The sequence below is a fragment of the Sapajus apella genome, unplaced genomic scaffold (assembly GCF_009761245.1).
Source record: "Sapajus apella isolate SASKATOON/1434 unplaced genomic scaffold, GSC_monkey_1.0 scaffold1, whole genome shotgun sequence".
In the NCBI taxonomy this organism is placed as follows: domain Eukaryota; kingdom Metazoa; phylum Chordata; class Mammalia; order Primates; family Cebidae; genus Sapajus; species Sapajus apella.
In genome coordinates this window covers 21,881,060-21,895,391 of record NW_022436941.1, presented here as the reverse complement: position 1 = coordinate 21,895,391, position 14,332 = coordinate 21,881,060, and the positions used below count along the sequence as shown (strand labels likewise).

The window sequence follows — 14,332 nt, the reverse complement described above, 5'->3', positions numbered from 1 at the left end:
TCTAAAAAAAAAAAAAAAAAAAAAAAAACTCTTCAGTGATTGTTTCTTCATAGAAACGTCAATTTGAACAACTATTCACACACAAGAAAAATACCTTCACAATTGCTAAGGAAGCCAGGTAAGACTTTACAGTACTTGGTTATAGCAAAATAATAAGAAAAATGCATTGAAAATGGAAGAAGGGACACTTCTACATTACCCACATCGCCCTTCTCCCAACTCCAGGCAACACTGGGAGAGATATTGTCTAGCTGTGGAAAAGAGAGGGAAATGAGAGCAAGACTTCACGTTGGACCATAACAACAGTCAACCACAGTAAGATCCAGCACCAAGCAGAACCTCATGATCCTTTGCAATCCGAGCCTCTAGACCTGTCCCAGTGCCAGGTGGTAACATATAATCCGAGTGAGGTGGTTTCATTCTCCAGTCCACATGCCAGCTGGCCAATTAGAGCAGCACTGGGCTTCAGGTAACCCTCAGTGACAGACAGGCCCCAGTGTCCACAGGCTTCAGTCATACCTTAGTGCTGTGCGAGCCTCCTCAGCCATGGGCTATGGACATGTCCTAGCTCCCTTCACACCAGCCTCAGCAACCACAAGTTTCCAGCCCAATACCTCTTTAGCCACAGTGGTCCTAGCTTAGGAACCACACTAGACAGCCTCTCAGACTCTGTGGATAGGCTTACTGGTGAAGGGCTGTCCCAGAAAAACCTAGTCTTCAAACACTGGAAAAGTACTTACTTCTTGAAATGAGCAAATATCAACAAATAGCCATAGAATCAAGAATAATCAAGGAAAGATGGCATGCCCAAATGAACAAAATAAAGTGCCAGGGACTGTCCCTAAGGGAGATATGTAAACTGCCTGACAAAAAATTTAAAATAACTATTTTACAGAAGTTCAGCAAACTTCAATAAAACACAGAGAAACAATTCAAGAAAATAATAAAAATAATAAATGACCAGAATGAGAAATATCACAAAGACATGAACTAATAAAAAACAAACATAAATCCTGTAGGTGAAAAATACAAAGGATGATATAAAAATGCAATAAACAGCTTCAAAAACAGCATTGATTAAGCAAAATAAAAAATCTGTAAATTAAAAGATTTTAAAATATACAAAGGAGAAAAAAGAATAAAGATAAATGAAGGAATATTACAGAATTTATGGCATAATATCAAAAAAGTACTTTTATTTTATGCTTAGTTTTATTTTATCAGCTTTATTGAGAAACAATTTACATACAATAAAATTCACCGATTTTAATGTACAGTTATATGAGCTTTAAAAAATGTATACACTCATGTAACCATCACCACAATTAAGATAGAGAAGACTGGGCATGGTGACTCATGCCTGTAATCCCAGAACTTTGGGAGGCCGAGGTGGGTGAATTGCTTTAGCCAAGAAAATCAAGACAAGCCTGGGCCAAATCGTGAGATACAGTCTCTGCAAAATTTAAAACTTAGCCAAGCATTATGGCATGTGACTGTGGTCCCAACTGTGTGGGAGGTTGAGGTGAGAGGATCACTTGAGCCTGGGAAGTAGAGGCTGCAGGTAGCTGTGATCATGCCACTGCATTCCAACCTGGGTGATAGAGCAAGACCCTGTTGAGAGAGAGACAGAGAAAGAGAGAGAGAGAGAGAACATTTCTACCACTCCAAAAAGTTTTTCATGCTTTTTTTTTCAATCTCCATTTTCATTCTTGGGCCCTAGCAACCAATGGTCAGTTTTAGTAATTAGAGTTTTTCCTTTTGTAGAATTTTGCTTAGGATAATGCAAAAAAGAACATTTTCAAGTCACAGGAGTCAAGATGGAGAAGAGAAAAATACAGTAATCAAAAGCTTATTTAAAAAAATAATAGAATAAAACTTTTCAAACCTGAAGAAAGATATAAATATCCAAGTATATAAAGATAAAAAATTTCTAATGAGATCCATTAAAACAGGGCTACCTGAAGACATCTTATAATCAAACTGTCAAAAGTCAAAGATGGGGGTAGGATCCAAGATGACCAAAAGGGAATAGCTCTGGAGTGCAATTCCCAGTGAGAACAATGCATAGGGTGAGTGATCATCACATTTCAAAATAAGTTATTACTGCCCACAGACCAGGAGATTGTTGGGCTGAAAAGCACCACGAGTTTCCAGCACAGCTGTTTGAGCCCAGGTCTCCACACAAAAACGCACATGAATCTGGGTGGCAGTTTCAACTGGTGCTTGAAATGCCTGCAAGACAGAGCCATCCATTCAACTGAAAAAAAGCGAGATGAAACGGAGCCAGGTGATTGGCTTGGCGGGTCCCACCAACACAAAGACCAGATATGTGAAATGTTCTGGACTGAAAGTTTCGCAGCAAGCATAGCTGGACCTGGAATGGTCCAGCTCTGTGCGGGGAAGGGCATCCACCATTACCAAGGCAATCCACAACTACCAAGGCAGTCTGCCATTACTGAGGCAGTCTGCCGTTACCAAGACAGTGCACCACTACCAAGGCAGTCCACCATTACTGAGGCAGTCGGCCATTATAGACACAGTCCACCATTACTGAGGCAGTCAGCCATTACTCAGGCAGACTGCCATTACCAAGGCAGTTTTAACTATACCTTTGTAAACAAAACCACAAGGAAGTTCACACAGCAGATAGGCAGAGCTCATGGCAGCTCAGCAACACCTCTGCTGGCAGACTCTGACTAGGCTACCTTCTTGCTTGGCAGGGAAACTCTGAAAAATGGCAGCAGCATGTCAGAAACTTTTAAATGAAGTTCCACCTTCCCAGGATAGAACACCTGGAAAAAAAGCGGTTATGAGTTCCACTGCAGCAGACTTAAACGAACCTGCCCAGCAGCTCCAAATGGAATAATGGAGTTCCCAGCTCAGCACATGAGCTCCTATAAGGGACAGACTGTCTCCTCGAGCAGCGCCTCAACTCTCATATATCCAAAGAGACACCTCATAAAGGAGAGCTCAGGCTGACATCTGGCGGGTATCCTTCTGGGACAAAGATAACAGAAGAAGAAACTGGTAGCAACTCTTACTGTTCTGCAGCTGCTGCAGGCGATGCCCAGGCAAGCAGGGTCAGGACTGGACCTCCAGCAGTCCTACAGCAGAGGGGCCTGACTGTTAGAAGGAGAACTAAAAACAGAAAGAAATAACTTCAATATCAACAAAAAGAACATCCACTTAGAGACCCAATCCAAGAGTCACCAACTAAAAGGACCACATGTAGATAAATCCAAAAAGATGGGAATAAACCGGAGCAAACAGGATGAAAATACCCAAAACCAGAATGCCTCTCCTCCTCCAAGGGATCGCAACTCCTCACCAGCAAGGGAACAAAAATGGATGGAGAATGAGTCCGATGAATTGACAGAAACAGGTTTCAGAAAGTGGGTAATAACAAACTTCTCTGAGCTAAAAGAACATGTTCTAACCCAATGCAAGGAAAGAAAGAATGTTGAAAAAAGGTTTGACGAAATGCTAACAAAAATAAACAGCTTAGATAAGAATATAAACGAATTAGTGGAGCTGAAAAACACAACACAAGAACTTCACAAAGCATACACAAGTTTCAACACCCAAATTGACCAAGCAGAAGAAAGGATATCAGAGATTGAAATAAACTCAATGAAATAAAATGAGAAGGCACAATTAGAGAACAAAGAGTGAAAAGAAATGAACAAAGCCTCCAAGAAACATGGGATTATGTGAAAAGACCTAATCTACATTAGATAGATGTACCTGAATGTGACAGAGAGAATGAATTCAAGATGAAAAGCACTCTTCAGGACATTATCCAGGAAAACTTCCCCAACCTAGCAAGAGAGGTCAACATTCAAGTCCAGGAAATACAGAGAACACTACAAAGATATTCCTCAAGAAGGCCAACCCCAAGGTACATAATCTTCAGATTCACCAGGGTTGAAATGGAGGAAAAAATGCTAAGGGCAGCCAGAGAGGAAGTTCAGGTTACCCACAAAGGGAAGCCAATCAGGCTCACAGTGGACCTCTCAGTAGAAACCCTACAAGCCAGAAGTGAGTGGGGGCCAATATTAAACATCCCTAAAGAACTTTCAACCTAGAATTTCATATGCCCCAAGCTAAGCTTCATGAGTGAAGCTGAACTAAAATCCTTTATGCACAAGCAATTGCTGAGAGATTTTGTCACCACCACACCTGCCTTGCAAGAGCTCCCAAAAGAAGCACTAAACATAGAAAGGAATAATCAGTACCAGCCACTCCAAAAATATACCAAATGATATAGACCATCAACACAATGAAGAAACTGCATCAACTAATGGGCAAAACAACTGGCTAGCATCAAAATGGCAGGATCACATTCATACATAACAATATTAACCTTAAATGTAAATGGGCTAAATGCCCCAATCAAAAGACACAGACTAGTAAATTGGATAAAAAGTCAAAACTCATTAGTGTGCTGTATCTAGTAAACCCATCTCATGTGCAAGGATACACATAGTCTAAAAACCAAGGGATGGAGGAAGTTTTATCAAGCAAATGGGGAGCAAAAAAAGCAGGAGTTGCAATCCTACTCTCTGATAAAATAGACTTTAAAGCAACAAAGATCAAAAGAGACAAAGAAGGGCATTACACAATTGTAAAAGGATCAATGCAACAAGAAGACATAACAATCCTAAATATATTCGCACCCAATACAGGAGCACCCAGATACATAAAGCAAGTTCCTAATGACCTACAAAGAGACTTAGATTCCCACACAAAAATAGTGTGAGACTTTAACACTCCACTGTCAATATTAGACACATTAACAAGACAGAAAATTACAAGACTATCCAGCACTTGAACTCAGATCTGGACCAAGCAAACCTAATAGACATCAACAGAACTTTCCACCCCAAATCCACAAAATGTACATTCTTCTCAGCAGCACATAGCATCATCTAAAATTGATCCAATAATTGGAAGTAAATCACTCCTCAGCAAATGCAAAAGAATGGAAATCATAACAGTCTCTCAGAACACACTGCAATCAAATTAGAACTCAGGATTAAGAAACTAACTCAGAACTGCAGAACTTCATGAAAATTGAACAACTGGCTTCTGAATGTCAACTGAATAAACAATAAAATAAGGCAGAAATAAAGATGTTCTTCAAAACCAAGGAGAATGAAGACACAATGTACCAGAATCTCTGGGACACATTTAAAGCAGTGTCTATAGAAAAATTTATAGCAATAAATGCCCACATGAGAAGCAAGAAAAAATCTAAAATCAATACCCTATCATCAAATTGAAAGAGCTAGAGGAGCAAGATAAAAAATCTCAAATGCTAGCTGAAGACAAGAAATAACTAAGACCAGAGCCAAACTGAAGGAGGCAGAGACACCAAAAAACCTTCAAAAAATCAATAAATCTAGGAGCTGCTTTTTAGAAAAGATCAACAAAATAGACCACTAGCTAGATTAATAAAAAAGAAAAGAAAAAAGAATCAAATAGATGCAATAAAGAACAGCAAAAGGGATATCCCCACCGATTACACAGAAGTACAAACTACCATCAGAGATTACTACAAACAACTCTATGCACATAAACCTGTAAACCTCGAAGAAACTGATAAATTCCTGGATACTTGTGGGCTCCCGAACCTAAACCAGCAAGAAGTTGAAACCCTGAATAGACCAATAGCAAGGGCTGAAGTTGAGGCAGCAATTAATAGCCTACCAACCAAAAAAAGCCCAGGTCCAGATGGTTTCACAGCCGAATTCTACCAGACATACAAAAAGGAGGAGCTGGTACCATTCCTTCTGAAAATATTCCAAAAAAAAAAAAAAAAAAAAAAAGAGGGAATCATTCCCGAATCATTTTATAAGACCAACATCATTCTGATACCAAAACCTGGAAGACGCAACAAAAAGAAAACTTAAGGCCAATATCCATGATGAGCACAGATACAAAAATCTTCAATAAAATACTGGCAAACCGATTTCAACAGCACATCAAAAAACTTATCCATCATGATCAAGTAGGCTTCATACTGGAAATGCAAGGCTGGTTCAACATACGCAAGTCTATAAATGTAATCCACCACATAAACAGAACCAAAGACAAAACCACATGATTATCTCAGTTGATGCAGACAAGGTCTTTGACAAAATTCAACAGCCCCTCATGCTAAAAAAAAAAACTCAATAAACTAGGTATCAATGGAATGTATCTCAAAATGATAAAAGCTATTTATGACACACCCACAGCCAATATCATACCAAATGGGCAAAAACTGGAAGCATTCCCTTTGAATTCTGGCACTAGACAAGGATGCCCTCTCTCACCACTCCTATACAATGTAGTATTGGAAGTCCTAGCCAGAGCAATCAGGCAAGAAAAAGAAATAAATCATATTCAATTAGGAAAGGAGAAAGTCAAATTCCCTCTATTTGCAGATGACATGATTGTATATTTAGAAGATGCCATCGTCTCAGCCCAAAATCTCCTGAAACTGATAAGCAACTTCAGCAAAGCCTCAGGATACAAAATCAGTGAGCAAAAATCACAAGCATTCCTATGCACAAATAACAGACTTAAAGAGAGCCAAAACAAGAATGAACTGCCATTCACAATTTCTATAAAGAGAATAAAATACCTAGGAACACAACTAACAAAGATGTAAAGGACCTCTTCAAGGAGAACTACAAATGACTGCTCAAAAAAATAACAGAGGACACAAACAGATGGAAAAACATTCCATGCTCATGGTTAGTAAGAATCAATATCATGAAAATGGCCATAATGCTCAAAGTAATTATAGATTCAATGCTATCCCCATCCTCAAAGAACTGGGAAAAAACACCTTAAACCTCATATGAAACCAAAAGAGAGCCCACATAGCCAAGACAATCCTAAGCAAAAAGAACGAAGCTGGAGGCATCACGCTACCTGACTTCGAACTATACTATAAGGCTACAGTAATGAAAACAGCATGGTACTAGTACCAAAACAGAGATATAGACCAGTGGAACAGAACAAAGGTCTTGGAGGCAACACCACACATCTACAACCATCAATCTTTGATAAACCTTACAAAAACAAGCAATGGGGAAAGGATTCCCTGTTTAATAAATGGTGTTGAGAAAACTGGCTAGCCATGTGCAGAAAGCAGAAACTGGACCCTTCCTTTCACCTTACACTAAAATTAACTCCAGATGGATTAAAGACTTAAACACAAGACCTAACACCATAAAAACCCCAGAAGAAAACCTAAGAAAAACCATTTAGGACATAGGCATAGGCAAGGTCTTCATGTCTATAACACCAAAAGCATTGGCAACTAAAGCCAAAATAGACAAATGGGATCTAATTAAACTCCAGAGTTTCTTTTCAGCAAAAGAAACAATCATGAGACTGAACTGGCAACCAACAGAATGGGAAAAGATTTTTGCAATCTACCCATCTGACAAAGGGCTGTTATCCAGAATCTACAAAGAACTAAAACAGATTTACAAGAAAAAAAAAAAACAAGCAAACCCATTCATAGTGAGCAAAGAACATGAAGAGACACTTCTCAAAAGAAGACATATATGAGGCCAAAAAACAGATGAAAAAATGTTCATCATCACTAATCATTAGAGATATGCAAATCAAAATCACATTGAGATACCATCTCACACCAGTTAGAATGGCAATCATTAAAAAATCTGGAGACAACAGATTCTGGAGAGGATGTGGAGAAACAGGAGTGCTTTTACACAGTTGGTAGGAGTGTAAATTAGTTCAACCATTGTGGAAGACAGTGTCGCAATTCCTCAAGGACCTAGAAATAGAAATTCCATTTGACCCAGAAATCCCATTACTGAGTATATACCCAAAGGATTATAAATCATTCTATTATAAAGACACATGCACGCATATGTTCATTGTAGCACTGTTTACAATAGCAAAGCCTTGGAACCAACCCAATTGCCCATATATGATAGACTGGACAAGAAAAATGTGACACATATATACCATGGAATACTATGCAGCCATAAAAAACAATGAGTTCCTGTCCTTTGTAGGGACATGGATAAACCTGGAAACCATCATTCTCAGCAAACTGACACAAGAACAGAAAATTAAGCACTGCATGTTCTTACTCATAGGTGGCTGTTGAACAATGAGAACACATGGAAACAGGGTGGGGAGCATCACACACTGGGATCTGTTTGGGGGGAATAAGGGAAGGACAGTGAGGGGTAGGGAGCTGAAAATTAACATGTTCCTGAATGGAACATGGAAATTAACATGTTCCTGAATAACCACAGGTCAATTAAGAAATTTTTTAAACTAAAAAAACTTTTTTAATTAAAAATATCTCAAGTGAAAAAGATGGAAACACTGCACACCAAAACTTATGAGATGTAACAAAAGCAGTGGAAAGTTTACAGCAATAAATACTATATAAAAATGAAAAATCTCAAACATATTGCACCTCAATAAACTAGAAAAATAAGAACACCTTAGGCCCAAAAGTTAAGAACTCTCACAGAGTTTATTTCACTCCATGCTACCTCTACCAGAACAGATGCTAGTATCCATGGCTGACAGACCCATAGACGGTTCACACCACAGGACTCTGTGCAAACAACACCCAGTACCAGCCCAGAGCCTGAGACTTGCTGGGTGGCTAGACTCAGAAAAGAAATAAAAATTACTGCAGTTCAGCTCTCAGGAAGCCACATCCATAGGAAAAGGGGTAGAGTACTACATCAAAGGAGCATCGCATGGGACAAAATAATCTGAACAACAGCCTTCAGCCCTAGACCTTCCCTCTGACAGAGTCTACCCAAATGAGAAGGAACTGGAAAATGAACTCTGGTAATATGACAAAACAAGGCTTTGTAACACTCCCAAAAAATTACACTAGCTCACTAGCAATGGATCTAACCAAGAAGAAATTCCCATTTATCTGAAAAAGAATTCAGAAGGCTAATTATTAAGCTAAGCAGGGAGGTACCAGAGGAAGGCAAAGTCCAATGCAAGGGAATTAAAAAGAAAAAAAAAAGATACAAGAAATAAGGGGAGAAATGTTCAAGAAAATAGATAGCATCAAGAAAAAATAGTCAAAACTTTTAAAAACATTGGACACACTTAAAGAAATGCAAAATGCTCTGGGAAGCCCCAGCATTAGAATTGAACAAGTAGAAGAAAGAAATTCAGAGCTTGAAGATAAGGTCTTCAAATTAACTCAGTTCAACAAAGGGAATGAAAAAAGAATTAAAAAATACGAACAGAGCTTTGAAGTCTGGGATTATGTTAAACAACCAAACTTAAGAATAATTGGCATTCTTGAGGAAGAAGAGATATCTAAAATTATGGAAAATATATTTGGGGAAATTATTGAGGAAAACATCCCCGGCCTTGCTAGATACATAGACACTCAAATACAAGAAGCACAAAGAACACCTGAGAAATTCATCACAAAAAAGATCATAGCCTAGGCACATTGTCATCAGGTTGTCTAAAGTTAAGATGAAAGAATCTTAAGAGCTATAAAACAAAAGCACCAGGTAACCTATAAAGGAAAACCTATCAGATTAACAGCAGATTTCTCAACAGAAATCCTACAAGCTAGAAGGAGTTGGGGCCCTATCTTCAGCCTCCTCAAACAAAACAATTATCAGCCAAGAAATTTGTATCTAGGGAAACTAAGCATCATCATGAAGGAAAGATATAGTGTTTTTCAGATAAACAAATGCTGAGAGAATTCACCACTACCAAGCCACCACTATAAGAAATGCTAAAGGGAGCTCTAAATCTTGATACAAATCCTGGAAACACATCAAAACATAACCTCTTTAAAGCATAAATCTCAGAGGATCTATAAAACAAAAATGCAATTTAAACAGCAATAACAAAAAACCAAGGTACACAGGCAACAAACAGCACGATGAATGGAATGGCACCTCACATCTCAATACTAATATTGAATATAAATGGCCTAAATGCTCATGGATGAGCCTGGAAACCATCATTCTCAGCAAACTGACAGAAGAACAGAAGATCAAACACCATATGTTCTCACTCATAGACGGGTGTTGAACAATGAGATCACATGGACACAGGGAGGGAGCACTACACACTGGGGTCAGTTGGGGGGAAATAGGGGAGGGACAGTGGGGGGTGGGGAGTTGGGGAGAGATAGCAAGGGGAGAGATGCCAGATGTAGGTGATGGGGAGGAAGGTAGCAAATCACACTGCCACGTGCGTGCCTATGCAACAATCTTGCATGTTCTTCACATGTACCCCAAAACCTAAAATGCAATAAAATAAATAAATGGGGGAAAAAAAAGATATAGAACTGCAGAATGGATAAGAGCTCACCAACCAACTAGCTGCTGCCTTCAAGAGACTCACCTGTCACCTAAAGGACTCACATACATTTAAAGGTGTAGAAAAGGGCATTTCATGCAAACTGACACCAAAAGCAAGCAGAGGTAGCTATTCTTATATCAAACAAAAAAAACTTTAAAGCAACAGCGGTTAAAAAAGACAAAATGGGATATTGTATAATGGTAAAAGGCCTTGTCCAACTAGGAAAATAACACAATTCTAAATATATATGCACTTAACACCGTAGAGTCCAGATTTAGAAAACAATTAATAATAGACCTAAGAAATGAGATGGACAGCATATAATAGTGGGGGACTTTAATAATCCACTGATAGCACTAGGCAGGCTATCAAGCCAGAAAGTCAACAAAGAAATAATGGACTTAAGCTATACCTTGGAAAAATGCACTTAACAGACATATACAGAATATTTCAACCAACAACCACAGAATACACATTCTATTCAACAGCACATGGAACTTTCTCCAAGATAAACCATATGATAGGCCAAAAAATGAGCCTCAATAAATTTAGGAAAATTGAAATTATATCAAGCACTCTCTCAGAACACATTAGAATAAAACTGGAAACCAACTCCAAAAGGAACCTTCAAAACCATGCAAATACATGAAAATTAAATAATCTTTTCATGAATGAGCATTGGATCAAAAATTAAATCAAGATGGAAATTTAACGATGCTTCAAACTGAAGAATGACAATAGGGATACAACCTACCAAAAGCTCTGAGAAACAGCAAAGGCGGTGCTAAAAGGAAAGTTCATAGCCCTAAACACCCACATCAAAAAGACTGAAAGAGCACAAATTGACATTCTAGGGTCACATCTCAAGGAACTAGAGAAACAAGAAAAACTCAAACCCAAATCCAGTGGAAGAAAGGAAATAACCAAGATTAGAGCAGAACTATATGAAATTGAAAAAAAAAAATACAAAAGATAAATGAAACAAAAAGCTGGTTCTTTGAAAAGATAAATGAAATTGATAGATCATTAGCAAGATTAACCAAGAAAAGAGAAAATCCAAACAACCTCAATAAGAAATGAAATGGAACATGTTACAACTGACACAATAGATCATTCAAGGCTACTATGAACACCTTTATGCACATAAACTGGAAAACCTTGAAGAGAAGGATAAATTCCTGGAAAAATACAACTATTCTGGCTTAAATCAGGAAGAATTAGACACACTAAATAGACCAATAACAAGCAGTGAGATTGAAATGGTAATTTTAAAAATACCAACAACAAAAAAATAGTCCAAGACCAGATGGAGTCATAGCAGAATTCTACAAGACATTTAAAGAAGAATTGGTACCAATCATTTTGACATTATTCCACAAGATAGAGAAAGGGGCAACCCTCTTTAATTCATTCTATGAATCCACCATCACCCTAATACCAAAACTAGGAAAGAAAATAACTGAAAAAGAAAATTGAAGGCTGATACCCTTGATGAACATAGATGCTAAAATCCTTAGCAAAATACTAGCTAACTGAATCCAGCAACATATCAAAAAGATAATTCACCATGATCAAGTGGGTTTCATACCAGGTATACAGGGATGATTTAACATACACAGGTCAATGAATGTGATATGCTACATAAACAGAATTACAAATTAAAATCACATGATTATCTCAATAGATGCAGAAAAAGCAATAGGCCAAATCTAGCATCAATTTATGATTAAGACTCTCAGCAAAACTGGCATACAAAGGGCATACCTGAATGTAATAAAAGCCATCTATGACAAACCCACAGCCAACATAATACTGAAAATGGAAAAGTTGAAAGCATTTCCTCTGAGAACTGGAACAAGACAAAGATGCCACTCTCACCACTTCAACATAGTACTGGAAGTCCTAGCCAGAGCAATCAGATGGGAGAAAGAAATAAAGGGCATCCAAATCAGTAAAGAGGAAGTAAAACTGTCACTGACTGCTGACAATATGATTGTTTGCCTTGAAAACCCTAAAGACTCCTCCAGAAAGCTCTAGAGCTTACAAAAGAATTCAGTGAAGTTTCTGGAAATGATATTAATGTACATAAATCAGTAGCTCTTCTACATACCAACAGTGACCAAACTGAGAATCAAATCAAGAACTCAACTCCTTTTACAATAACAGCAAAAAATAAAATGAAATAAAATACTTAGGAATATACCTAACCAAGAAGGCAAAATACCTCCACAAGGAAAACTACAAAACACTGCTGAAAGAAATTATGGATGACATAAACAAATGGAAACACATCTCATGCTCATGGATGGGTAGAATCAATATTGAAAAAATGACCATACTGCCAAAAGCAATCTACAAATTCCACACAGTCCCCATCAAAATACCATCATCATTCTTCACAGAGTTAGAAAAAAATGATTTGGAAATTCATATGGAACCAAAAAACAGCCCACATAGCCAATGCAAGACTAAGCAAAAAGAAGAAATCTGGATACATCGCACTACCTGATTTCAAACTATACTACAGGGCCATAGTCACCAAACAGCATGGTATTGGTGTAAAAATAGGCAAATAGACCAATGGAACAGAATAAAGAACCTAGATGGCTGGGCGTGGTGGCTCACACCTGTAATCCCAGCACTTCGGGATGCTGAGGCAGGCAGATGACGAGATCAAGAGATCGAGACCAAGTTGGGCAATATGGTGAAACCCTGTCTCTACTAAAAATACAAAAATTAACTGGGTGTGGTGGCATGTGCCTGTAGTCCCAGCTACTCGGGAAGCTGAAGCAGGAGAATAGCTTGAACCTGGGAAGTAGAGGTTGCAGTTAGCCGAGATTGCGCCACTGCACGCCAGCCTGGCACCTGGTGACAGAGCAAGACTCTGTCTCAAAAAAAAAAAAAAAAAGAATCCAGATATAACCCCAAATACTACAGCCAATTGATCTTCAACAAAACAAACAAAAACATAAAGTGGGGGAAAAGTGGGGAAAGGACACCCTTTTCAATAAATGATGCTGGGATAATTGGCTAGCCACATGTAGGAGAATGAAACTGGATCCTCATTTCTCACCTTATACCAAAACCAACTCAAGATGGATTAAGCACTTAAATCTAAGACCTAAAACTATAAAAATTCTAGAAGGTAATATTTGAAAACCCCTTCTAGCCATTGACTTAAGCAAGGATTTCATGATGAAGAAACCAAAAGCAAATGCAATATAAACAAAGATAAATAGCTGGGACTTAAGTAAATTATAGACCTTTTGCACAGCAAAAGGAACAGTTAGCAGAGTAAACAGACAACCCTATAGAGTGGGGGAAAAATCTTCACAGTCTATATATCTGACAAATGACTAATATCCAGAATCTACAATGAACTCAAACAAATCAAGAAAAAAACAAAAATCCCATTAAAAAATGAGACAAGGATATGAATGCACAATTCTCAAAAGAAGATAAAGAAATGGCCAATAAATATATGAAAAAATGCTCAACATCACTAACAATCAGGGAAATTAATATCAAAATCACAATACAATACCACCTCCCTCCTGCAAGAATGGCCACAATAAAAACATTAAAAAACAGTAGATGTTGGCATGGATGTGGTAATCAAGGAACACTTCTACACTGCCAACAGCAATGTAAACTATTACAGCCACTATGGAAAAGAGTGTGAATATTCCTTAAAGAACTAAAAGTATAACTACCCATTTGCTCCAGCAATCCCACTTCTGGGCACCTACCAAGAGGAAAAGAAGTCATTACATGAAAAAGATACTTGCACACACATATTTATAGTAGCACAATTCACAACTGAAAAATCATGGAATCAACACAAATGTCTATCAATCAAAGAGTGGATTAAAAAACTGTGAGAGATATATATATATATATATATTATATATATATCACAGTTTATAATTTATATTATATATATCTATATATAACACAGTTTATAATATATATGTGTATATATAAACACACACACATT

The 14,332-nt window shown here is 37.8% G+C and overlaps 2 long non-coding RNA genes across 2 annotated transcripts in view; one reads left to right on the top strand and one right to left on the bottom strand.

Moving 5' to 3' along the window:
• The window catches only part of LOC116547083, a 106,816-nt gene that overhangs the window by 60,222 nt on the left and 32,262 nt on the right, over positions 1–14,332 (bottom strand). The gene's annotated exons all lie outside the window — the stretch shown is intronic.
• LOC116547144 overlaps positions 13,028–14,332 on the top strand; it is a 6,995-nt gene continuing 5,690 nt past the window's right edge. The window contains exon 1 of the long non-coding RNA XR_004266968.1: positions 13,028–13,084. This is a non-coding gene — a long non-coding RNA (uncharacterized LOC116547144). The remainder of the gene's footprint in view (positions 13,085–14,332) is intronic.